This window comes from Topomyia yanbarensis, chromosome 2 (genome assembly GCF_030247195.1).
Source record: "Topomyia yanbarensis strain Yona2022 chromosome 2, ASM3024719v1, whole genome shotgun sequence".
Classification (NCBI taxonomy): domain Eukaryota; kingdom Metazoa; phylum Arthropoda; class Insecta; order Diptera; family Culicidae; genus Topomyia; species Topomyia yanbarensis.
The window spans coordinates 436,128,684-436,155,509 of record NC_080671.1 but is presented as its reverse complement, the minus strand read 5'-3'; the positions used below and the strand labels follow the sequence as shown (position 1 = coordinate 436,155,509).

Sequence of the window (26,826 nt, the reverse complement as noted above, 5' to 3'; positions counted from 1 at the left end):
CAGCAGTCAAAGTGCAATAAAATATTGATCCTTTTCTGTTCGCTGGGATGCTCGGATGGGGGGAATGGCCGAAATTCAAATTCTGACAGCTTATCCACTTGTCCGCTCATCGTGTCCGGAAAAGTTCTGATCCTGTTGAGTTTACTAGTATGTGTGCCAGTAAATGATATTGTTCTGGTGAGCTTTATTATGATGGTCATGTTTCAGCTTCAGCAAACAATGCATTATCGAAGGGGACGGGCAGCGCGTAGTTGGTAAATCGATTGCCTTGTACGCAGATCACCTGGGTTCGATTCCCAACCCTGCATGTAGGGTTAGAGATTTTCCCAAAAGAGATTACTCTAATCCGAAAAGAGGCGGATGAGCCTAATGTTAAAACCTGTATAATAAAAAAAAAAGAAATGCATTATCAAATTTGCATTATTAAATTTGCAATGTATATATGTAGTAGGAAGCCACCGCCAGTGCAAGTTATTACCAATGGATGCTGGTAGACTTACAGTACATTGCATTTGTTTATCAAGTAACTTCCATATTATTGCTGTTAACGAATAGCCAAAATAACGTTGGGCAGACCCGTAAACAAAGGCGTTTACACGCATTCCGCGGAGAACAAATAATCTCCTCCCAATAATAACAAATCAAGCCATTTTTACGAGTTTCAACTCCACCTAACATGAACACGGTACCGAATAATTGACACCATCTGTCACTGGGCGATGGAAAATCAAATTCCACTCATACGTGAAAAAAATCAAATCGATCCTTTCCACCGCCCCCGCACCAATTGAACCAATCGGGCAGGATTTTATAGCCCAACTCATTCGTCCGAATCGGTCAAAAGTAAAATCGATAGCAAGTCGAATCTATTTAGGCTGTCTCCCGGTGTGGGTACGGAAGTGTGTCATTGAACCGGAAGATCCTGAACACCAGCCGAAATCAAGACAGAGCATCGAAAGCGATAATGCCGAGATTTCCAGCACAGCTTGTTGAAATAATGGGATCGGAAGTAACAGCCTAAATGTATGTGGATATGTGTGTTGACGATCCCGATATGTAAATATACACACCAGGTCCTATTTCTGTCCGGCGACTGCCAATGTTTACCAGCATGAAACGGATATGGAACCGCTGCGCTGGTGGGTGCTGTGCTGCCTAAATCGTTCCGAGAAAAAAACGTCACCCGACCCCGTTCTGCCAAAATGGATGAAGAGATTACCGGTTGCAGGCTAGCAGGGGCCAACTGCTGATCGATGGCGCGGTACTTTTCGTGGCAGCATGTGTGTGTGTTGTGTGTGTATCTGCCATGAAGATAAGAGGGTCGTAGAATGGCAGCTCAGCCAGGATCATAAATTTTGATGAGCTAGCATTAAGCAAACGATCAGAAGCCATAAACGAAATATTGTTATTCATGGTGATAGGTGTGTATGCGACGAACTTTTTGTGTCCTTTTCCTCGCCCCTTGGCGTCAATTTTATCCTTGTTAGCAAAGTTGAGAGGGTTGTTAATCTTCTCTTCTGTCGCTTGTGTTCTGAGGGTGCGGACGTTCGAATCGATTTTATTCTTCCGAATGCTTTGATACTTTGTTGAACTAGTTATCTTTTTTGTTTCTTCACACCCATGGAGCAATCTAATCTATTAGGTGAGTAATCGATTAAAGCTAAAGTGAAAGATAAAAAAAAATGGTTTTTGTAGGTTCGACCTCGACTTGCGTATTAAGAAGTGTACAAAAATGTTTTCAGAGGTGAACTAGATTATTTTTGAGTCATTGAGATATAATGTGCAAAGTTATTGTGCGTCTTCATGATTTTTTGCAGAATTTTTCATTTAATTTTTGAAAAATTTCAAAAGTTTTTCTAAGTTTGGTTTGGTCAAGCCTTCCCACTGCGGGGAGAACAGAATCGTATAATGGTACATCGTATGTATATGCATTATACAAAATTTATCTTAAGGGGGCGTCTGGTGTAGTGGGCAAAAAAATCGTATTCTTTTTTATCCGCTTTAATGTTAGTATTGAGCCTCTAGAATAGTGATGTGCGACATCCTTTAATAGCTTTTTTCTCGACACAGCGTTTTACAATTTGGCGAACATGATAACTCAAAAACTAATAAACGAATTCACTTGATTTTTTATGAGAAAAGTGTGTAGCCAGTCGATGAACCACAGAAAACTGAATTAAATTTTTTTTCTCTCCATTATTTTGAAGAAAAGTGAGCGAATCTTATGGAAAATATGAGATTTTTCGGTTTTCATGACACCATTTTCCGAAACTCGAACTTTTCTATTTTTTCTGGTTCATCGAGTAACTACAATTTAATCCAGAGTTATCGTGCTCGCCGCGGCGCTCCTCGACGTGGAAATGGTTGGACGTCTACTCTTGGATTCATACGTGTGGCTCTGCATGACTGAAAATATTATTTTTTCGTACACAATGTATAAATAGATCTTAACATTACACAAAAGATCCATTTCCATCCTTGCCTTTAAAATCGCAAAACAAAATTACTGTCGGTTTGAGCACTTTACACCAGACGCTCCTCTTAACTAGTGCTTTGTGACGAGTCCTACACGAAGCTCATATATGAGCGCAAATTAAGTCATATAATATATATAAACGGCTCATTCGTTTTCGAGCTCTCCATCGAGACAGAGGTTGTTTTTTCTAGTCCGTAGTGCTGTGTGAGGCGATAAAGAATAGTTTTAATCCGCATTCAAGGTTATTTTGCCAGTTCGGTTCGGTCCTCAGTCTTTTGTTCGCGTGTGAGGATTAAACAATAGCCAGCTGTATAAGCTGGATCGGTTCGTCGTTGGACACCAGTTTAAAGCTAAGTGGTTTTTGTCTTTTGTAACACATTTATTGCTTTCTTCCGTCTGCGCGGGCGCTGACCCCGTGCGTTGACGTTTTCTATGGTTCCCTCTCCGGATGGTCAAATGGAAGTTGAATCGGGTTCAACTTCTAAGGCTCCCCCCCGGCCCAAATGCTATCCAGAACTCTCAACTGGTCCATTTGTGGTCTTCTTTCGGCCCAAGACTAAATCACTGAATCTTCTTCAGATTTCTAGAGACCTGACGGAACGGTTCTCGGCTGTGACCGAAATTTCAAAGGTCCGCTCAGACAAGATAAGGGTGTTGCTAGCCAACTCAAAGCAGGCAAACGATATTGCTTGCTGTGAGCACTTTACGCGGGATTATAACGTGTATATTCCGGCTGTAAGAGTACAATCCGAAGGCGTCGTAACCGATGAGAGTTTGACGTGCGAGGATCTGCTGAAGTACGGGGTTGGCCGATTCAGAGACCGCTTACTTCAGCCAGTTAAAATACTTGAGTGCAAACGTTTGCACTCAGTAGTAGTTGCGGGGGATGGTTCAAAAACGTACCCCCAATCAAACTCTTATCGGGTGACCTTCGCTGGTACCGCTTTGCCAAATTTCGTCCTCTTGCACAAGGTTCGTCTGCCTGTGCGTCTGTTTGTGCCGCGGGTCATGAATTGCACAAAGTGTAAACAACTGGGTCACACAGCCACCCATTGTAGCAACAAGGCCCGCTGTGGAAAATGCGGGGAGAATCATCTAGATGATTCGTGCAGTAAGCAAGCCGAAAAGTGTCCTTACTGTACGGAGAGTCTGCATGATATCTCGGCATGTCCCGCGTACAAACTACGCGGGGATAAACTGAAACGTTCCCTTGCGGGACGATCTAAACATTCTTTCGCAGAAATGTTAAAGAATGCTACGCCACCATCCTCAGCAAACATCTATACTCACTTGCCTCCTGACGAGGGCGAGGCTGGTAACCCACAAGAGGGAACATCTACTAGGGTGCCTAGAATTTATAGGAAGAGGAGGAACACTTCCTCTCGTAAAGTTCCTTGTAAAGGCCAGAAGGTGTCCCTTGAGGGGGCTCCGAAAGTCACATCTATTGGAAGTGTTGCAACCAAACCGAAGCAATTAGCTCCTGGTCTCGGAGGATTAAGCTCAGAGAAGGAGTTCCCAGCACTTCCAGGAACATCAAAAATCCCAAGTGTTCCTTTGTTTCAGTTCGAGAGTAATCACAGCACTGGAATTATAAAACTCTCGGACATAGTGGACTGGATAATAAAAACTTTCAATATTACTGATCCTATTAAAAGTCTTATGTTAGCTTTTCTCCCTACAGTGAGAACATTTTTGAAGCAGTTGACTGCTAAATGGCCCCTCCTCTCAGCGATTGTATCCTTCGATGGCTAACTCATCGAACGAGGTCACGGATTTGATCACTGTTCTACAGTGGAATTGCAGAAGTATCATCCCGAAAATCGATTCCTTCAAAATTTTAATAAATAATTTGAGTTGCGATGCATTTGCATTATGTGAAACTTGGTTAACTTCCGACATAGAACTCAACTTCCACGACTTTAATATTATTCGCCTGGATCGAGACACCCCCTATGGAGGAGTGCTTTTGGGGATCAAAAAGTGCTATTCCTTCTACAGAATTAACCTTCCCTCGATAACAGGTATTGAAGTTGTCGCTTGTCAAGTAACAACCAAAGGCAAAAGCCTTTGCATAGCTTCCATATATATTCCCCCCAACACCGCGGTTGGGCACCGACGGCTACAAGACATCTTAGAATCCCTGCCAGCACCGCGACTAGTTTTAGGAGACTTTAACTCTCACGGTACAGCATGGGGTTGCCTTTATGATGATAACCGGTCTTCCTTAATTCAGGATCTTTGCGATAACTTCAATTTGACAATTTTAAACACGGGTGAAATGACACGGATTCCTGCTCCTCCAGCGCGCCCGAGCGCCTTAGACTTGTCCCTTTGCTCAACATCGCTGCGGTTAAATTGCACGTGGAAGGTAATTCCTGATCCCCACGGCAGCGACCATCTGCCGATCGTAGTCTCAATCAATAACGGCTCAAGGCCATTGAAATCAATCAATATTTCGTATGACCTCACACGAAATATCGATTGGAAGAGCTATGCTGCCGCGATATCCGACAACATCGAATCTACCCAAGAACTTCCTCCGGAGGAAGAGTACAGCTTTTTGGCTGGCTTGATTCTCGACAGCGCGAATCAAGCTCAGACTAGGCCAGTACCCGGCGCGAACATACAAAAACGTTCTCCCAATCCCTGGTGGGATAAAGAGTGCTCAGACGTGTACGCAGAGAAGGCCGCCGCGTTTAAGACCTTCCGGAACGACGGGTTACCCGCCAGTTTTCGACAGTACGCGACGTTAGACAAGCGAATGAAGAGTTTGATGAAAGCCAAAAAACGCGATTATTGGCGCCGGTTCGTCGACGGATTAACGAGAGAAACATCGATGAGCACTCTTTGGGGAACAGCCCGACGTATGCGAAATCGAAACAGTACTAATGAGAGCGTGGAATATTCAAACCGTTGGATATTCGATTTCGCCAAGAAGGTTTGTCCGGATTCCGCCCCGGCACAGAAGATTTACCGCGCCGCGTCTCCTCACGATAGCGCGAACGAAACACCTTTTTCGATGGTGGAGTTCTCACTTGCTCTCTTGTCGTGTAACAATAAAGCTCCGGGGCCAGACAGAATCAAATTCAACTTGTTGAAGAATCTGCCTGACTCTGCCAAGAGACGCTTGTTGAACTTATTTAATAAGTTTCTCGAGGCTAACATTGTCCCACTCGATTGGAGACAAGTGAAGGTCATCGCCATCCAAAAACCAGGAAAACCAGCCTCCGACCACAATTCGTACCGTCCGATCGCAATGCTATCCTGTATCCGGAAGTTGTTCGAGAAAATGATCCTATCCCGCCTCGACAATTGGGTCGAAGCAAATGGCTTACTGTCAGATACACAATTTGGCTTCCGCAAAGGCAAAGGGACGAACGATTGTCTTGCGTTGCTCTCAACTGAAATTCAAATGGCCTATGCTAGCAAAGAGCAGATGGCATCAGTGTTCCTAGATATTAAGGGGGCTTTTGATTCAGTTTCGATCAACATTCTTTCAGAGAAGCTGCACCAGCATGGTCTTTCAGCGACTTTAAACAACTTTTTACTAAACTTGTTGTCGGAAAAGCACATGCATTTTTCGCATGGTGACTTATCGACATCACGATTTAGCTACATGGGCCTTCCCCAGGGCTCATGTCTAAGCCCCCTTTTATACAATTTCTATGTCAACGACATTGATGAATGTCTTGACAATTCCTGCACGTTAAGGCAACTTGCAGACGATGGCGTGGTGTCTGTTACGGGACCCAAAGCTGTCGATCTACAAGGACCATTACAGAATACCCTGGACAATTTGTCTGCTTGGGCTATTAAGCTGGGTATCGAATTCTCCACGGAGAAAACTGAGCTAGTTGTATTTTCAAGGAAGCGTGAACCAGCACAACTACAGCTTCTATTAATGGGTCAAACTATCGCTCAGGTCTTCACAGTAAAATATCTAGGGGTCTGGTTCGACTCGAAAGGTACTTGGGGATGCCATATTCGGTATCTGAAACAGAAATGCCAACAAAGGATCAACTTTCTTCGTACAATAACCGGAACATGGTGGGGTGCCCACCCAGGAGACCTAATTAGGTTGTATCAAACAACGATACTGTCGGTAATGGAATACGGATGCTTCTGCTTTCGCTCCGCCGCGAACATACATTTCATCAAACTCGAAAGAATTCAGTATCGTTGTTTGCGTATCGCCTTAGGGTGCATGCAGTCGACCCATACGATGAGTCTCGAAGTGCTGTCGGGCGTTCTCCCGTTGAAAAATCGATTTTGGGAACTCTCATATCGATTGCTCATTCGATGCGATATCTTGAACCCGGTCGTGATTGAAAATTTCGAAAGGCTTGTTGAGCTCAATTCTCAGACCCGTTTCATGTCCCTGTACTTTGACTACATGGCGCAGAATATTAACCCTTCTTCTTACAATCCCAACCGTGTGCATTTCATAAATACTTCTGAATCTACTGTTTTCTTCGACACATCCATGAAAGACGAGATTAGTGGAATTCCGGACCACATACGCCCACAAGTGGTTCCAAACATTTTTTATAATAAATTCCGAGAAGTCGACTGTTCTAAGATGTTTTATACTGACGGATCAAACCTCGAAGGATCCACTGGCTTCGGTATTTTCAATCAAAAGTTCACCGCCTCCTACAAACTCAGTGACCCTGCTTCAGTTTACGCCGCAGAACTAGCTGCCATTCAGTATACCCTTGGAGTCATTGAAACATTACCCGCAGACCATTACTTCATCGTTTCGGATAGCCTCAGTTCCATTGACGCTATTCGCTCGATGAAACAAGGCAAGCACTCCTCGTATTTTTTGGGGAAAATACGGGAGCTACTGAGTGCTTTATCTGACAACTCTTTCCAGATTACCTTGGTATGGGTCCCTTCTCATTGCTCCATTCCGGGCAATGAGAAGGCAGACTCCTTAGCTAAGGTGGGTGCCTTAGAAGGAGACGTTTACGAAAGACCAATTTGCTTCAGCGAATTTTTCAGTATTACTCATCAGAGAACCCTCGAAAGTTGGCAAACTTCGTGGAGCAGTGGAGAGCTGGGAAGGTGGCTACATTCGATAATCCCTAAGGTATCGACGAAACCTTGGTTCAAGGGGATGGATGTGGGTCGTGACTTCATTCGTGTGATGTCCCGACTCATGGCAAACCATTACACGCTGGATGCACATCTCCGGCGTATTGGGCTCGTGGATAGTGGTATCTGCGCTTGTGGCGATGGCTATCACGACATCGAGCACATTGTCTGGGCGTGCACCGAGTACAGTTCCGCTAGGTCTCGGCTAATGGATACCCTGCGGGCCCGAGGAAGACCAACCAACGTCCCGGTTCGAGATGTGCTGGCAAGCCGCGATGTTCTCTATATGTCCCTTATATACACCTTTGTGAAAACCATCAATATACAAGTCTAACTACCCCTTGTTATCTCCTTATCATTCTCAGAACGCTCTTCCACCTGTATCAAACCATCTGTATCGAATGAGCCAACAAACACGGGACCTACGGCACGAACATAACACGCTTAACTCGAAATGTAGCCGATCCACATCTGAGCCGTACTACGAAATCGTCTGGAAAAACCCCTGCCATCTTGAGGAGGACCACCCGGCGTCCCAGTACATGATTCCCCTGATGAAGGCCACCCGAGTTTGTAATCCATCCGCATCTCACGATGCCTGAAACTGAAATAATTTTCTCTCCCTGCCATCTTTGTCTACCCTCCCTCCCCTGACTCTTATACCCAGAAGTAACACCCCTACCCCCCCCCCCCCCAATATCATCACGAAGCATTTAGCTCTTCTTGTCTCTTCTAGTTTTAACTATTATATTATATAATCTCGTTGAAATTGCCCAACTCTACTACCCACAAAAATAACTATAATTACGAATCTTTACAAAATTCAATCATGCCCTCTAGTTATTCCTAGTTTTAAGTTAGTCGTTAAAATTGTCCCCCTTAATTAAACATTATTTGCTCCAATAATCTCACTGATAAAAATATCAAACCATATTGCCACAAAAACTAAATGACCCCCCTAATCTTACGAAAACAATATTATCCCCTTATGTAGATATATAAGATAGCTATAAAATCGCATTAGTTTCATTTTAAAAAAAATCAATATGTAATCCCCTAGTTTTAAGCAATTTAAAATGTAAAACAAAACAAAATTGGCACCTTTAAGCTAACGCAACGTGCCTTATCAAATAAACGCTTTGAATAAAAAAAAAAAATATATATAAACGGGATCGTTATTAGTTCACTAATATGACACAATTACAACAACACAAATATGTGTCGGTAATAGCTTAGTTAATTCAAGTATTGCACACCAAGAATCGTAAAGCAAGGGGCGGTGGGGCTAATTTCGAGTGATTGCTTGTTTGGTACCGACCTGGATTCGATTCCCAACATAAAATATTATTTCCGATCAGTTAACAAAAATAGGAATCGCTACTTTGCTTTACTATAATAAAGCAAATGAAATACCGCGAAGAATTCATACAAATTCGACATTATTTGGGTTACTATATGTACATATGGATATGTATGCACATTAGGCTGTCCCAAAAAAAATCGATGTTCGCAAAGTCATGGTGCTCAACCCTATAATGAAAGATAAGCACATTTTAAGCACTTTTGTAGTACAAATCAAGTTTCTAAAAAATCATCTAGAAGTTCCGCAAATGCGATTTATGAAAAATGGTAATTTTTTAGCAAAATTGTCGTATATAAGTGGTTTTCGCAACTTTTTCCAAGCCCAATTATTTTTAATATATTTTTTCATTTTTCTGTGGACCTCAGAGAATAAATTTCATTTAAAAGTTTTTTACAAAAAGTCCTTATATTAATTTTAGAACCTCTTAATCATGGCGAAAAAAAATATTTTTTTGGTTAATTTTGAAGAAAATCCACACAAATCGAATGTCAATAATTTTTTTTCAATAAACCAAAGGCATGTTTTGGAAAGTACTGTTCATTGCAAAAATTTTCGTGAACTAATGTTGTGAAAATTCGGTCGAGGGGCTGAGATATAGCATTTTTAGTAAATGCTTTCAAACCATGCTACATTTTTTGAATTGTTCAATATCTCAACCGTAACTTGACCAGTGTAGGTATATTGGGTGTCAAATAAAAAGGATTTTTCTCAATCTTACAAAGCATTTTCATATGTGGAATCTGCCATCTTATTCTAAGGTAGTTATTGAGAGATTTATGGGATTGTGCATGATCAACAACTTTTTCGAATAAGAAGTGATAACACCAATATTGCTATAACCTATGTAACATTCACGATTGATTAGATTTATTTATTAATGTGAATGTATGCTAAGTCTTGTAATAAAAGACTCAAATTGAAACTATTTGATACATACGGCCTGATTGAAGCTTTAGAAGATTTATTTTGGCTATTTCTGTTTTGGCGATAGTAATAACTCGTTTGTATCAATACCATTCTTTGAGCCATCTTTGTTGAATTCTTCACATGAAGCTAATAATCGTACTGTTTGATAATTACTGAAATTTTTTTCGAGCATGCTCAAGATTTCCGAGCAAACTTTAGCATGCCTAAAACGATTCTTGGTAGTCCGTGCTGATTGATCGGTGTTAAAGACAAGTTGTATCGAAATATTGGAGTAAAGTTTGGATAACGTAATCTGGTATCGTGGTTTCAAAATATTTAGCTTAATCAGACATCCATGATAAAATTGATTGTAAAAGCTTAAAAAAGAAAAGTACTGGGAAATTCTTGATCAGAGTAAAACAGCTCGAATCTCTGTACGCTACTAGATTAAGTTGCCCAAAATATATTCCAATATCTCGGTATAACTGGATTTGTCTTTAACACAGATCAATCAGCATGGACTACAATGAATCGTTTCAGGCATGTCAAAGTTTGTTCGGAAATCTTAAAGTTAAACTGAAAATGGTATAAAAATTTACAACGAGATAATTCAATTTTCTCTACTGCGTTTGCTAAATTTTCACTAAATTCAATCAGTAGTACTAATACTATAAGTTAAGTTAATTTTCTTGGCAAAAAATGGTGAGGAAAAAAACTACTATTTTCGTTTTCCTGTATTTTCCCGTTCAAACTTAAATGACAGTAATGATCGTACTGAAAGAACAGTAGCTTTATGTGGAGAAATCTACGAGATGGTTCTAAAAATGACACTGATAGAAAGAATTATTACTGACTATCACCCAAAATACGCAGAGTCAAAATAACTTCTAAAACTTGAATCATGCCATATTTATTCGATAACATATGTGTTCAGAGTTGGACTGTAAATTCTAGAACTTGGGAAGTGGACTCTGGAACCTAGCGGACACTTGTTCGGAGGGTCGAATTGCGATTGAAACCACTTAACTTCTTTCGATGCTTCTATTTAATAACTTAAAACATTTTTACTTTAAATATAGTAACTGGTAATATAACAACTGTTCACTTGAACGGCTCACAAAACTTTGATGATGAAACGTTTACGCACCGCCATTTTATATTGCACACACGCGCCAAAAATGTCCTTTCCCTCTCTACTGTTTCCGTAACGGCGACGCGTCGAGAAATTTCTCGAACAATCACAGCAAGCGAGGGGTCTGCAAATACTCATTCTCAATTTTTTCTCGGGCTGTCAGTATGCAGCACGAACAATATGAAATGGATTCATTTTGACTGTTTTATTACAAGACTTAGCATACATTCACATTAATAAATAAATCTAATCAATCGTGAATGTTACATAGGTTATAGCAATATTGATGTTATCACTTCTTATTCGAAAAAGTTGTTGATCATGCACAATCCGATAAATCTCTCAATAACTACCTTAGAATAAGATGGTAGATTCCACATATGAAAATGCTTTGTAAGATTGAGAAAAATCATTTTTATTTGACACCCAATATACCTACACTGGTCAAGTTACGGTTGAGATATTGAACAATTCAAAAAATGTAGCAAAGTTTCATGGTTTGAAAGCATTTACTAAAAATGCTATATCTCAGCCCCTCGACCGAATTTTCACAACATTTGTTCACGAAAATTTTTGCAATAAACAGTACTTTCCAAAACATGCCTTTGGTTTATTGAAAAGAAATTATTGACATTCGTTTTGTGTGGATTTTCTTCAAAATTAACCAAAAAATATTTTTTTCGCCATGATTAAGAGGTTCTATAATTAATATAAGGACTTTTTGTAAAAAAACTTTTAAATGGGATTTATTCTCTGAGGTCCACAGAAAAATGAAAAAATATATTAAAAATAATTGGGGTTTGAAAAAATTGCGTAAACCACTTATATACGACAATTTTGCTCAAAAATGACCATTTTTCATAAATCGCATTTGCGGAACCTCTAGATGATTTTTTAGAACCTTGATTTGTTCTACAAAAGTGCTTAAAATGTGCTTATCTTTTATTATAGGGTTGAGCACCATAACTTTTCGAACATCGATTTGGGGCAGCCTAATGCACATATTGATCGGTACAAGGAAGATGTTTTAATATATAAATTGGTCGGTGTTAGGTCAGACCGGACTAAGTGACAGTGCATTGATTTCGAGAAGAACGCGTTTAAAGTTTGAATCGCAGCATCCTTTACATTATAATTGGAAAATAATTTTTGCCATAATTCTTGTTTATTGCTTCATATTTCAAATCTGGTAAAAGTGGAATGTAGATGAAGAAATTCTTTATCTAGTGCTATCATTAACTCATTTTTTGATGTTTTGCGACTTGGTTCGGTCTGACTTAATACCGACCAATTGGTTACAACATTTGTAGGCTATCACTAAAAGTATGTTATGATACGCGTGTTAATTATCTCACGTTTGCATAAACAAAATCGTATATCAGAGTGATATAATAAAAAGCGATTTCCCAAGAGTCATTGACTTTGTTCTGATCTAACCACACCTATTAAATGTGGTATGGAATATGCTGCCGGCACGTAAGCTGATGCTACAGAGTTCGATACTGAGTGAACTGATTAGTTAAAAAAAGCTGGAAACGTTCTAGGATGCGAAAACTGCAAAGTCATTCGTATCCTTAAAAAGAATACGCACACGAGAAATTTGTCTCATTTCTAACTTTTATTATGTATCAATATTTTACGAAAGTCTAATATAATCGTATATAGTACTGTTTTGAGTCGTAAGAGAGTATAAAAGGTGTCTGTTTCTTCATACGAAATCAGACTGAGTGTCGACCAAAGTCGCATTATGTACAGATTATGTCACATATTGAAACCCAATTTTCTCTCAATATAAGTATATTGCCTCCAATTTTGTCGGTGTATACAACATTTGCGCATTGTATACGATTTAGTTGTACTGTATATCTACATGTATAACTCGGTTGAAATTTCGATATAACTACAAAATTGTTTACTGGGTGGCTGAACCGTTTTGAACAAACTTAGTCTCAAATGAAAGGCACAACCTTCCCATCGGTCGCTATTGATTTTTTTTACTGATCGGAGCTTCGATTTCGGAGTTATGGATTGAAGAGTGCGATCACACAGCAAATGCTCATATAAACTGGTACCACCATTATTTCGAAATGATGCAAAATTTATTAAAATGGGTTCAATTTTTTTTAGATGTGCCAGTCTAGATCAACACTGACTAACCAAAGTCGCTTTGACCACATTGGCTACCTACAACGGTTCTTGATTCCATATAAGCGGGAAATGAAAAATGCTCAAATGGGGAGTAAAGGATTCTTTCAGAATCGAATTTGAGTTTTTGATGCCATATGTCTTTAAAATGCATGAAACGTCGAGATTTGATGTAATCTTGAGAATTTTTTTTGCCAAAGATTGACATTTTTGGACTAACACATATAGACACATATCTCATATAGAGGTTACGTAATTATTCTGAACATCGCAAATTTAATCTCAGCTTTTTGACTAGGATAGGTTTTCTTTATTTTAACAGGGGTGTAGCCAGGAGTATGCGGTGAGCGGTTGCCCTCCCCCCCCAGATTACACACCGCTCTTCCTCCCTTCAAGCCTCCCTCCATAGATCCCCTTCAAGCGATCACCTCATCCGTCCTCTTCAGACCCAACCTTTTTCTTCCCAATCACCTTCACCCAGTAGGCATACCAAGATAGGCTTGATTGGTTGGGTTGTGAGTTGTTTACCCCCTTCACACACAGACCCCCACAAGATAAAATAAGTTAACCGAAAGACAACATTGAGCTAATGCTAATTAAACTAATTAAATATTATATATTTAATTTATTGTTTCAAGAGTGGCGGATCTTGAATAAAATTTCCTAGAGGATCTGAAATTTCGATTTTGAAATGAGCATATTGCGTAATACGCAATAACCGCATTTATTAAAAACAAGGTAAAAATTTGGATTGAATGAATTTGAGTTTGAAACTATTTTACAATGTTTTATATGTTGTAACGACATTTACTTTAAAATTGAAACTAATTTAAAATTTCTTATCAAGTTAAAAATTTCCGGCGTTTGTTAAAATTTGTTAAAAATTAATAGTACCAGATATAATTAATTTTTTTTCTCCTTTTCCTTTCAGGTAACTTCAAGCTACTTGAACATTTTAAATTATTGAGACACCATAGTCTTAAACATCATAACAAAAAATTTCAAGGTAATTGAGCATTTTAGCGGCCATCACTTTGCTTCCGAATATCAATCGCGCGATGTATTGCTTCGTGTAACAAGTTACACTCGACACTCCAATTTTTTGTTTCTACAGCGCAACGAACAAAGCTTCAAAAGTCACACCTTCAAATATTTACTAATTCCAACGCCGTCAAAATTACCCATTCACGACCATACCATACAATTCATTACAATTAGTGACCTAGTAATGACCTCGCCAACCGTAAACCAAAACCCGTGGACCACGCCGCGGACGACCAAAAACCGCGATGCCACGTCCAAGACCAAATTTTGCTATCCACCGGCTGTGTGCACTCTTCCGCTACTCTCAGCGGAACGAACAAGTTAACAGCGTGCGGTATGCAATTTCCTGCCATTTCCACGGCAACTCCTCCATTTACGTCGAGTGCAAACTGACCACTGGCTGTAAAATCCTTTCATTTGCAACGCTTCACCTGCGATGCTTTCCAACTTTGGCTGACTCTGTACACACTTGGGAAGTGCACAAAAACTGCTGGGAGGAAGATATTAGCAGGGACAGAGAGAGAGAGAGAGAGAGAGAGAGAGAGAAAGAGCGAGACAGACAGTCACATTTATATTTTTGTGTCATTCTGGCCGGCTGCAGTCCCGCAGCGAGAAAATGAAACGTGGTGTAAATATGAACACTTTTTCCATGGTCGATGCAACGAAGCAGCCTGCGCCTAGAGGTATGCATTGCCCCGTCCTGTTGCCGTTGGTAGTGGGAAAAAGGAAATGTGCATAATTTGCATTTCCGGAGGAACTCGCTTCACGGGGGGCGCTTGGGTGCTCGAAGCCCAGTAATAAAAGTGTAAATGAAGACGCGAACATCGGGGGTGGGCGTAGCGTATTGGTAAATCGATTGCCTTGTACGCAGCGCACCTGGGTTCGTATCCCGACCCCGCACATAGGGTTAGAAATTTTTCATAAGAGATTTTTCTAACCCGAAGAGGCGAATGACCTTAAGGTTAAAACCTCTATAATCGAAATAAAAAAAAAAAAAAAAAAAAGACGCGAACATATTGTGAAAAACTAGGGCCGGAATGGGGTTGTGACACCGGTGGGGGGGGGGGGGGGACGCAGGGCAGAAATGAATAATGCTAAGCGGTGAACTGGCACTAAAGCTATAAATATCACCGCCAGAGCACTTGATAAATGTGATTTGCTGACGGGTTTAGCATGATCGGGCGGGGAAAGGCGTTTCCACGGCGCAGGTGGAGGTGGTGCTGAAATGAAAATTCTTATTAATGGTTAGGGAAAATATCGAAACAGACAGTCGGGCTCCTGGGTGGGAGGGAAGAAGTTGCAGTTGGTTTGCGACGTGCTACGCTAAATTGTTGAACAGTTTTTTTCATAAAAATATAAAATTTTTCTTTTCAATGCATTCACCGTGGAATCTTTTTCGCGATGAAAGGCTAAAACTAATGAGATATTGAAATGAAATGTTCCGGTTTTGTTGGTCCTATGAATAATGTTGTTAATTTTTTCTTCCAAATTCCAATGACTATCAATATTTGCTTTTGAATGCACTGAGTCTTGCGAGTATTTATCTCGATGGAGCCTATGTTAGCTTCGGCTACAGTTTTCCTGCTAATTCAAATAATTCATTGAGTTTACCTTCTCTATTCTGAACGGAGAAATGCGAATAATGTATGAAAATGATGCAATTTTACGAAATTTATATTTTTGAATAAAACAATCTAAAATATCATGAAAACGACTGGAATTTGGTTGACTTTTTCTATGTGTCTTTTGATTTGAAATAACGTTTAGAAGCATATTCTATCAGAAAATTGTCGTGGTTCAAAGTAATATGAATTTGAAATCATTAAAAAGTGCGTACTTTCCATAATTATTTATTTTTATTGAAAGGAAACCAAAACATTTTTGGAGATTGTTATTAAGAGCAATTTGATTTGAAATGACATTTAGAATCGTATTATTAAAGAAAAGTATATTTGTTTCTAGAATATATTATGGAGTTTAAAAACATGTTAAAAGTTTTCATTGGAAATTTTTTTTGTTAAATAAAATTGCAGTCAAAATATTTGGTATGTTTTCGCTGACAAAAGATATCATTTTAAAACATTGGTTATTTTTTTGTAATTTCATTATTTAACATAAATTTTTAGTTCTTTTTTTTAAAATGTTAGTGTATATTTTATTGCTTAATCTCCTGCCACACATTCTCGGATAGTTGTGCCACTTGATGTTTCGCTATATACGAAATGTAAATGTCGATTCTCGAAGAATAGTTTTCAAAGAATTACTATTGAGTCAAAATACTTAGATTGTCTGTGAAAAATGCTTAATCTCTTGAAAGTAAACTACGTACGTTTAAAGTTTCATCTGGATCGAAGAAGGTCGGTCACGATATTTGACGCAATCGAATCAATTTTGATGAAAATGCTCATGCTAAAATTCACTACAATTGGGATATTTTATTGGATAGGTTTCGGTTAAATAGCATTTAGTCAAAATTATCCTTTTACTCGAAATCCACCATTTTATCGAAATGGGCTATTTGGACTATTTGGACGAAATAGCCGGCCATTTGCCCGAAAGGCCAATTTGCCCGAAAGGGCCATTTGCCCGAAAGGGCCATTTGCCCGAAAGGGCCATTTGCCCGAAAGGGCCATTTGCCCGAAAGGGCCATTTGCCCGAAAGGGCCATTTGCCCGAAAGGGCCATTTGCCCGAAAGGGCCATTTGCCCGAAAGGGCCATTTGCCCGAAAGGGCCATTTGCCCGAAAGGGCCATTTGCCCGAAAGGGCCATTTGCCCGAAAGGGCCATTTGCCCGAAAGGGCCATTTGCCCGAAAGGGCCATTTGCCCGAAAGGGCCATTTGCCCGAAAGGGCCATTTGCCCGAAAGGGCCATTTGCCCGAAAGGGCCATTTGCCCGAAAGGGCCATTTGCCCGAAAGGGCCATTTGCCCGAAAGGGCCATTTGCCCGAAAGGGCCTTTTGCCCGAAAGGGCCATTTGCCCGAAAGGGCCATTTGCCCGAAAGGGCCATTTGCCCGAAAGGGCCATTTGCCCGAAAGGGCCATTTGCCCGAAAGGGCCATTTGCCCGAAAGGGCCATTTGCCCGAAAGGGCCATTTGCCCGAAAGGGCCATTTGCCCGAAAGGGCCATTTGCCCGAAAGGGCCATTTGCCCGAAAGGGCCATTTGCCCGAAAGGGCCATTTGCCCGAAAGGGCCATTTGCCCGAAAGGGCCATTTGCCCGAAGGGGCCATTTGCCCGAAAGGGCCATTTGCCCGAAAGGGCCATTTGCCCGAAAGGGCCATTTGCCCGAAAGGGCCATTTGCCCGAAAGGGCCATTTGCCCGAAAGGGCCATTTGCCCGAAAGGGCCATTTGCCCGAAAGGGCCATTTGCCCGAAAGGGCCATTTGCCCGAAAGGGCCATTTGCCCGAAAGGGCCATTTGCCCGAAAGGGCCATTTGCCCGAAAGGGCCATTTGCCCGAAAGGGCCATTTGCCCGAAAGGGCCATTTGCCCGAAAGGGCCATTTGCCCGAAAGGGCCATTTGCCCGAAAGGGCCATTTGCCCGAAAGGGCCATTTGCCCGAAAGGGCCATTTGCCCGAAAGGGCCATTTGCCCGAAAGGGCCATTTGCCCGAAAGGGCCATTTGCCCGAAAGGGCCATTTGCCCGAAAGGGCCATTTGCCCGAAAGGGCCATTTGCCCGAAAGGGCCATTTGCCCGAAAGGGCCATTTGCCCGAAAGGGCCATTTGCCCGAAAGGGCCATTTGCCCGAAAGGGCCATTTGCCCGAAAGGGCCATTTGCCCGAAAGGGCCATTTGCCCGAAAGGGCCATTTGCCCGAAAGGGCCATTTGCCCGAAAGGGCCATTTGCCCGAAAGGGCCATTTGCCCGAAAGGGCCATTTGCCCGAAAGGGCCATTTGCCCGAAAGGGCCATTTGCCCGAAAGGGCCATTTGCCCGAAAGGGCCATTTGCCCGAAAGGGCCATTTGCCCGAAAGGGCCATTTGCCCGAAAGGGCCATTTGCCCGAAAGGGCCATTTGCCCGAAAGGGCCATTTGCCCGAAAGGGCCATTTGCCCGAAAGGGCCATTTGCCCGAAAGGGCCATTTGCCCGAAAGGGCCATTTGCCCGAAAGGGCCATTTGCCCTAAAGGGCCATTTGCCCTAAAGGGCCATTTGCCCTAAAGGGCCATTTGCCCTAAAGGGCCATTTGCCCTAAAGGGCCATTTGCCCGAAAGGGCCATTTGCCCGAAAGGGCCATTTGCCCGAAAGGGCCATTTGCTCGAAAGGGCCATTTGGCTGAATCCCCCCGCTACAGTCTAGCCCTTGCCGCCAGCGTTCAGCAGTCGTCCCGGTCCAGTATGTGTGGGTGGAGACAGGATCTTCCAAGCCGCCTTTCTCGGCAAGTATTATACAAATTATAATGATACAACGGTTGAACCGATTCACGCTTCTAGCTCATCGTACGACTCTCGTCGTTAGCTGCTACCATCCCGTTCCTGCTCTCTGCATCCCGTCATCGGGTTTCAACGCATACTGGGACGCACCGCAGTTGGTACTATGGAAGCCCTCGATCCCCCCGCTACAGTCGAGCAATTGCAGCCAGCGATCAAAAGTCGTCCCGGTCCTATGTGTGGGTGAAAGGGGCTTCCAACCTGCCGCAAATGGCAAGTATACATCTGTCCCGAACACTTCAAGCGCTGATGTATTATTCGCTTCCAGTTTTTTGCCTTTTGCTTCGACATCTTATTATCAGATGCCAACCATTTCTCTCGCCGACGACGATAGTCGTAGTTTGGGGCGCGACGCAGTTGATTCGGGATGCCTCAAATCCCTCACCACAGTCGACCAAGCGACCATCAGCCGTTCCGATACTGTTCGTGGGATTGACGAAAGGATCTTCCTGCACGGCAACATGGCTTCGCTCTCTGCTGTACCTGATGCGCCCACCAACAACATCGAGGTTTACTACCAGAATGTTGGTGGCTTAAATTCATCAACGGACAGCTATTTGCTCGCGACCACGGGTTGCTGTTACGACGTTATCGCCTTGACCGAGACATATTTACTTGGATTTATATGCGGCCTTCGACAAAAACAACCATGATATCGCAATAGCGAAGCTGGACAAACTCGGCATTCACGGACAACTTCTGCGCTGGTTTCGTTCCTATCTGGATGGAAGGCAACTCCAAATCAGCATTAAGGACTGTCTATCTGCACCATTCTTCGCTACATCCGGGATACCACAAGGAAGCCATCTCGGTCCAGTAATATTCTTCCTCTACTTTAATGACGTCAATATCACATTACAAGGACCCCGCCTTTCTTTCGCCGACGACATGAAAATTTTTCAACAACAACACTAGCGACTTTTTAACAGTGTGGCAACGGCTTTCGACTTCAACCGGACGCGGAATGCGATAAAAGCGAAAATATTGGCAATTTTAAAGTGTAATTAGTTTAAGCAACCACCATTAGTGCCAAGGGGCATGTAGGTGAAGGTAAACATAAACATATACCATCTAACATCAGCGGATTGGGAATGCACGGCTTAACGCAACGCTTGGTACAGTGGGTATATCTCGATTTGGAATAGTGGGTAAATATCTCGATTATTGTAGGAAGTGTTTTATAAACTTACGGATATGCATATAGTATGAAATGGTTTTATTTGAATGTAATGCGTCATCAACATTGATAAAATCATCTTGATACCTGAATATCATAGTACAAGTAATTTGACATACGTAGAAACGAAACAAATGTGGGTATTTGTATAAATTGACATCTTTCTTCACTTACTCCCGAACTTCGTACAGGGATGATACCTACTCATTATGTTGTCATAAAAATACCGTAATTTTTCATTCAAGTCAACCTGAGTGATTTTTACTGTCTCCTTGCTCCTGCTATTTGTGCTATTGTTTACTTGCTTCCCAAAATGTGTCAAATGTAAAAAGTAGACTAGGCAAGCATGGAAAATTACCCTTCAAGTGGTTTAACTTTCTGAAGAATTATAAATGATTTATTCTCCGTCGGATGTCTATTATTGTTGTTCGCAGCTACACTGATGAAACGAATAACTCTTCGGTTTATCAAATAACCTTGTTCTCCCCAATCGCGACCATCAACTCCTCTGACACTTGCTGCTCACATCACTCGTCTCTAGATAGCATTCACTGAACGAACACATCAATCATCTTCTCCAATATTCTATCAACAAATTTGAAATCCCGCAAGAGAAAAACACCGCTGCACCGTTTCGTACATTCGGTTTACCTTATAAGCTTTCGGAACGGAGCGCTAAGCAAACAACATCCAACTGTTTCGAGCACCCTGACCTTTACCTCTTTACCGCTTCCTTGAATGGCACATAGAATTGCGTCGATAGAAACGTCAAACCTCAATTGTTTACTCCTCTCCCCAGCCGAAGCGTGACAAACAGATCAAACCACTTCAGCTTTCAACACGGGCTCGTACACTCCAGCATAGTTGAGGCGGCGCTGTGCCCCGTCTAGGCGAAAGTTTCTGTGTGTGGAAAAGTCCTTACGTGTCACAAGGTTGAAAAAACCATTCTTTGAGAAGTGGAGAAAAGAAAAAAAAAGTATTACAGAAAACGATTCAATCCCATATCTCACCCGCGCGCAGTACAGTGGATTGGTTGCTTGCTTGAATTCTACATCTACCTGTAGGTTGGTTCTGGCTGGAATATGACTCCATCGCCGTGCATGGCACCGACCAACCTCACACCGGCAGAGGGAAGCACCGAGAATCCGAGGTCCAATCTCCATTGGCAAACAATGTAATCCCTTTTTACCATATAGTCACAACACACACACCCGGCACTCATCCGTTCTTCACTCGGATCGGATCGGGGGCCCTGTTTGTCGATGGGAAAAGCTGCTTTCCCTGATATGCGACTCTTCTACCGGGCGCGCGGTGTTGGCTGATAGTAAATGGAATCAAAATCTGTCACATCAAGGTAACAGTGTGAGCAACTTTGAACCGAGTGGAAAGGTAGGCACTGGCGGTGAACTTTTCAATTCTATTCTGTTGTTACCAGCTTAAGAAGCTTTTATTTTATGATTTCTGACGTCTTCTTGGAGTAGTAAATAAAAGAAGGTTTGAAAATAAGTTGCTCGTGTTATCTGTTTGCAAACTTGATCCAATCACGTATTATTCCACTTGCTGTAAGATACATGCGGCTCACGGCTCCAATATAAAGGCAAAATATTTTTGGTAATATCCAACGGAGCACAGATTAAAAATTAATTAGTGAAACGGAGGGAAAGTGATCGAATATTTAACCTTTTGGACTTCGGTAAGAATAAACCAGCAACCAGGGAAACATTGATGCTATCACGTCCAGTGGCATATTACGACGGAAACCTTCTTCGGTTTCGATAGGATCACATCAGGAAGCTGCTATATTCCAAATTATACACTACCGAAATATATATTTGGACCATTTGAAAAATCACCATATACCAATAAATCTTAATAACAACTAACCGAGAAATGTCCAGATACAACTTTGAAGGACTCCAACTCCAACTCCAAAGCACTACCAACCGCCAGCATCCAATCTGTGCTGGTCCGCCGCAAAACGATCAACTTATCCTTTATTTCCTGCCGAGACCACGACTGTTACGAGCACAATAGCACTGTACCGAACCGGTCGACGCGCTCCGAGTTTAGCTTTAACCCACCCACGACCTGCAATCACGTACCCCTAACGAAGTCATGCATGCAAAATAGTCGCTCGGGGATAAAACCAGTTTTCATTTCTTTCTTTTTTTGCGCCCAACCCACGATCCTCTAATTTTAGAACCAGGACACGACGAGCATTGCATGCATCTAGCAGCAGTAATGTCCTTGGTAAATGCAATCTGCACTGCACCTACGCATAAGTCGGAACCCCGAACTCGACCTAGAGAGGGAGTCAGAGGGTACCATCCAAGCCGAGTGAAGAGGGGCGAGAAGAAGTTATGAAAATACTTTGCCTCCCTCTTCTTGTGCGGGAGTGAGCATGGAAAATGAATTTCGGTGACCGTGTAAAGCTCGGTGTCGCTTCCTGAAAGCTATACCAACTCTCTAATTGCGCCATAGAGTCACATTTCAGCTAACGGAAAGTTTCGAACAATATTTCCACCCTGCCCCCGACACCACTGAATAGCAGTGGTGCTGCGTGCCGGGATTTCTCCTATATGAAACTGCATTCATTGCTCGCAGTGAAATTAGCCTTCTTCTAATGGGTGTTGGTTGGTTGGTTTTCCGAAATAGTTGTTGATTTGTTGCGGGGGAAAACTTTTACCCTCAATCATATCTTATTGCCGTTTTAGTTATCCAGTATCCAGTGGTTAAAATGGTTTTTGAGCTTTCATTCAAATAATATGTATGTTGTATACTGTGCGTGATTAGTAGAGTGTAAAAGTTCTGTTACAATAATAAAATATGACCAACTAAGTGCTCTTTGGACCATGCTCAACGTGTTCAATGATGAATATAATTCAATCATAAAAATTTCGATATTGACAAACACTCAAATGAGAGGCTGAGAGTAAGAGTGAGTTAAAATTTTGTTCAGAGCAAAAGTGGGTTAAAATATTCTGTTAGATCAGAAATGGTATAGTCATCACACCTCAGGCAAAAGTGGATCAAATATTAATTCGCGCAAAAATGGTTTGACAAAATTTTCAGGGCAAGACTGGTATAGAATATTAACCCATTTTTGCGCTAAGAAAAGAATCAGAATTTTCTTATTCGGACTAGTGGGAAATGAAATTTTATTAAATTTTTCGATGCCTTAGAAATCTTGTAATATAGGATCCGTATAGGTCAATAGGCATCGGAAATTGACGATTGCCGCCATTTTGAAATCCAAGATGGCTACTTCCGGTTACCACAAAATAATGAGAACCACCATCAATATGGGTGCAATTTGAAAGGGGATGGTGGGCAGACATCGAAAATTGACTTTCACCGCCCTTTTGAAATCCAAGATGGCGACTTCCGGTTACCACAAAAAATAGTGAGAACCACCTTCAATATGGGTAACATTTGAGAGGGGATGGTGAGCAGACATCGAAAATTAACCTTCACCGCCATTTTGAAATCCAAGATGGCGACTTCCGGTTACCATAAAATAGTGAGAACCACCATCAATATGGGTGTCATTTGAAAGAGGATGATCAGCAGACACCGAAAATTGACCATTTCCGCCATTTTGAAATCCAAGATGGCGACTCCCGGTTACCACAAAATAGTGAGAACCACCATCAATATGGGTGTCATTTGAAAGGAGATAGTGAGCAGACACCGAAAATTGACCATTACCGCCATTTTGAAATCCAAGATGGCGACTTCCGGTCACCACAAAATAATGAGAACCACCATCAATATGGGTGCAATTTGAAAGGGGATGGTGAGCAGACACCGAAAATTGACCATCACCGCCATTCTGAAATCCAAGATGGCGACTTCCGGTTACCACAAAATAGTGAGAACCACCATCAATATGGGTGTCATTTGAAAGGAGATAGTGAGCAGACACCGAAAATTGACCATTACCGCCATTTTGAAATCCAAGATGGCGACTTCCGGTTACCACAAAATAGTGAGAACCACCATCAGTATGGGTGTCATTTCATAACCTTTAAAATTTGAAGATCCAAGGAATATTAATAAACCCAAAAATGGATTGAAGTGAACCAAAAGCAATTTTATTGAAAATTAGCATTTTTTCGCTTTTTTCCTCATATAACCTATTTTAAAACCACTAAAATTAATATGGAATTGCATATATAATATTTTTATTGATGCGAGAAACAAATCACAAAATTTTAATTTCGCGCGGGTCGATCATTCTTATCCAGGGGGTGGCATCCGTATGTTGATGTACAGACGTTGACAGTATCCAACATATAGTGGGCCCGGTCGCTTCTAGGCTCATACCTCCCATGCTCTTGCGCTTCTAAGCTCATACCTCCCATGCTCTTGCATTGGGTTGTTTTATCTTTATTGTCTTCATGCCTCATCCACGAAGTATGAAGTGTGTGGTGCTGCATCCATGATGACTCCACCACCCTAGACGTGAGAGTGTCTTAGAATGCTCGAGTCGAATAAATGGTAGTTAAACTGAATCGGATAGCGTTTCCGAGTGAACGTAACGATTGAGCATTTACTCGGATGTAAAACCATTCTGTTTAGATCACACCACGTACTAAAGCTCTCCAGTTCACTCTGAAGAAACTCGGAATCGGTTTTATCCCGTATTTGTCGAAAAAATTTCATATCATGGGTGAAAGAAAGGGGGGTCCTTGTAATTTAATATTGATGTCATTAAAGTAGAGGAGGAAAATTAATGGACCGAGATGGCTACCTATTGAGATGCCGGATGTAGTGAAGATAGGCAGTCCTTAATGCTGATTTGGAATTGCCTTCCATCGAGGAACCAACGCAGAAGTTGTCCATGAATACCGAGTTTGTCCAGCTTCGCTATTGCGACATCATGGTTGATTTTGTCGAAGGCCGAACCGATCCATGTGAATAGCATCGGTTCGCAATCCGTCAGTAAATCCATCGAGTACATATGTTGTAAACGAGAGCAGGTTGGTCGTTGTCGATCATTTAGGCATAAAACCGTGTTGTTGCAATGTAATGTTTGCAGTGAAAGAAAATCGGATCTAAAACGGCTACTACTGAACACCACCTTTCAAACGTTACCCATGTTTATGATGGTTCTCACTATTTTCTGGTAACCGGAAGTTTAAATGACACCCATATTAATGGTGGTTCTCATTATTTTGTGGTACCTGAAAGTCGCCATCTTGGATTTCAAAATTACGTAATAATCAATTTCCGATATCTACTGACACCCCTTTTCAAATGACACCCATATTGATGGTGGTTCTCACTATATTGTGGTAACCGGAAGTCGCCATCTTGGATTTCAAAATGGCGGTAATGATCAATATTCGGTGTCTGCTAACCACCTCCTTTCAAATGACACCCATATTGATGGTGGTTCTCACTAGTTTGTGATAACCGGAAGTCGCCATCTTGGATTTTAAAATGTCGGTGATGGTGAATTTTTGGTGTTTGCTGACCATCCCCTATAAAATGACACCCATATTGATGGTGGTTCTCACTATATTATGGTAACCGGGAGTCGCCATCTTGGATTTAAAAATGGCGGTAATGCAATTTTCGGTGTCTGCTGATCATCCTCTTTCAAATGACACCCATATTGATGGTGGTTCTCACTATTTTGTGGTAACCGGAAGTCGCCATCTTGGATTTCAAAATGGCGGTGAAGGTCAATTTTCGATGTCTGCTCACCATCCCCTTTCAAATGACGCCCATATTGATGGTGGTTCTCACTATTTTGTGGTATCCGGAAGTCGCCATCTTGGATTTCAAAATGGCGGTGAAAGTCAATTTTCGATGTCTGCTCACCATCTCCTTTCAAATGACACCCATATTGATGGTGGTTCTCACTATTTTGTGGTAACCGGAAGTCGCCATCTTGGATTTCAGAATGGCGGTAATGGTCAATTTTCGGTGTGTGCTCACCATCCCCTTTCAAATTGCACCCATATTGATGGTGGTTCTCACTATTTTATGGTGACCGGTAGTCGCCATCTTGGATTTCAAAATGGCGGTGAAGGTCAATTTTCGATGTCTGCTCACCATCCTCTTTCAAATGACACCCATATTGATGGTGGTTCTCACTATTTTGTGGTGACCGGAAGTCGCCATCTTGGATTTCAAAATGGCGGTGGTGGTCAATTTTCGGTGTCTGCTCACCATCCCCTTTCAAATGACACCCATATTGATGGTGGTTCTCACTATTTTGTGGTAACTGGAAGTCGCCATCTTGGATTTCAAAATGGCGGTGAAGGTCAATTTTCGATGTCTGCTCACCATCCTCTTTCAAATGACACCCATATTGATGGTGGTTCTCACTATATTGTGGTAACCGGAAGTCGCCATCTTGGATTTCAAAATGGCGGTGGTGGTCAATTTTCGGTGTCTGCTCACCATCCCCTTTCAAATGACACCCATATTGATGGTGGTTCTCACTATTTTGTGGTAACCGGAAGTCGCCATCTTGGATTTCAAAATGGCGGTAATGGTCGATTTTCGATGTCTGCTCACCATCCCCTTTCAAATGACACCCATATTGATGGTGGTTCTCACTATTTTGTGGTAACCGGAAGTCGCCATCTTGGAATTCAAAATGGCGTAATTATCGATTTCCCATATCTACTAACCACCTCCTTTCAAATGATACCCATATTGATGATGGTTTTCCCTGATTGGTGATAAATCATTTTTGAAAACATTCTTAGAATAAAAATGGAATATATATCCTCTCAGGGCAAAAGTGGTATATCTTTTTAACCCACTTTTGCGCTAAGGTTTTTTATCCCATTTCTGCTCTGACTGGTACTTAAACCGGTTTTGCTCTAAATAAAACGTATACCGCTTTTGCTCACAGCGAATTTTTAATTGCATTTAAAGTAAAAAAGTTGTAAGTAAATGTAAGTCGGTGTAAGTAGCGGTTTACCCACTACTCGGGTGTTGATTGCCCGGCGGACCCTTCTTTTCAGGGGTGTAGAGGCCACAGAATTTCGGATTTTCGTAACAACAAAAAGTAAACAACCAAATGAACTTAATTTACCGACT

The 26,826-nt window shown here is 41.7% G+C and overlaps 1 protein-coding gene across 5 annotated transcripts in view; it reads left to right on the top strand.

Annotated features, from left to right (window-relative positions):
- The window catches only part of LOC131685527 (high affinity cGMP-specific 3',5'-cyclic phosphodiesterase 9A), a 580,386-nt gene that overhangs the window by 177,310 nt on the left and 376,250 nt on the right, over positions 1 to 26,826 (top strand). The window lies entirely within an intron of this gene.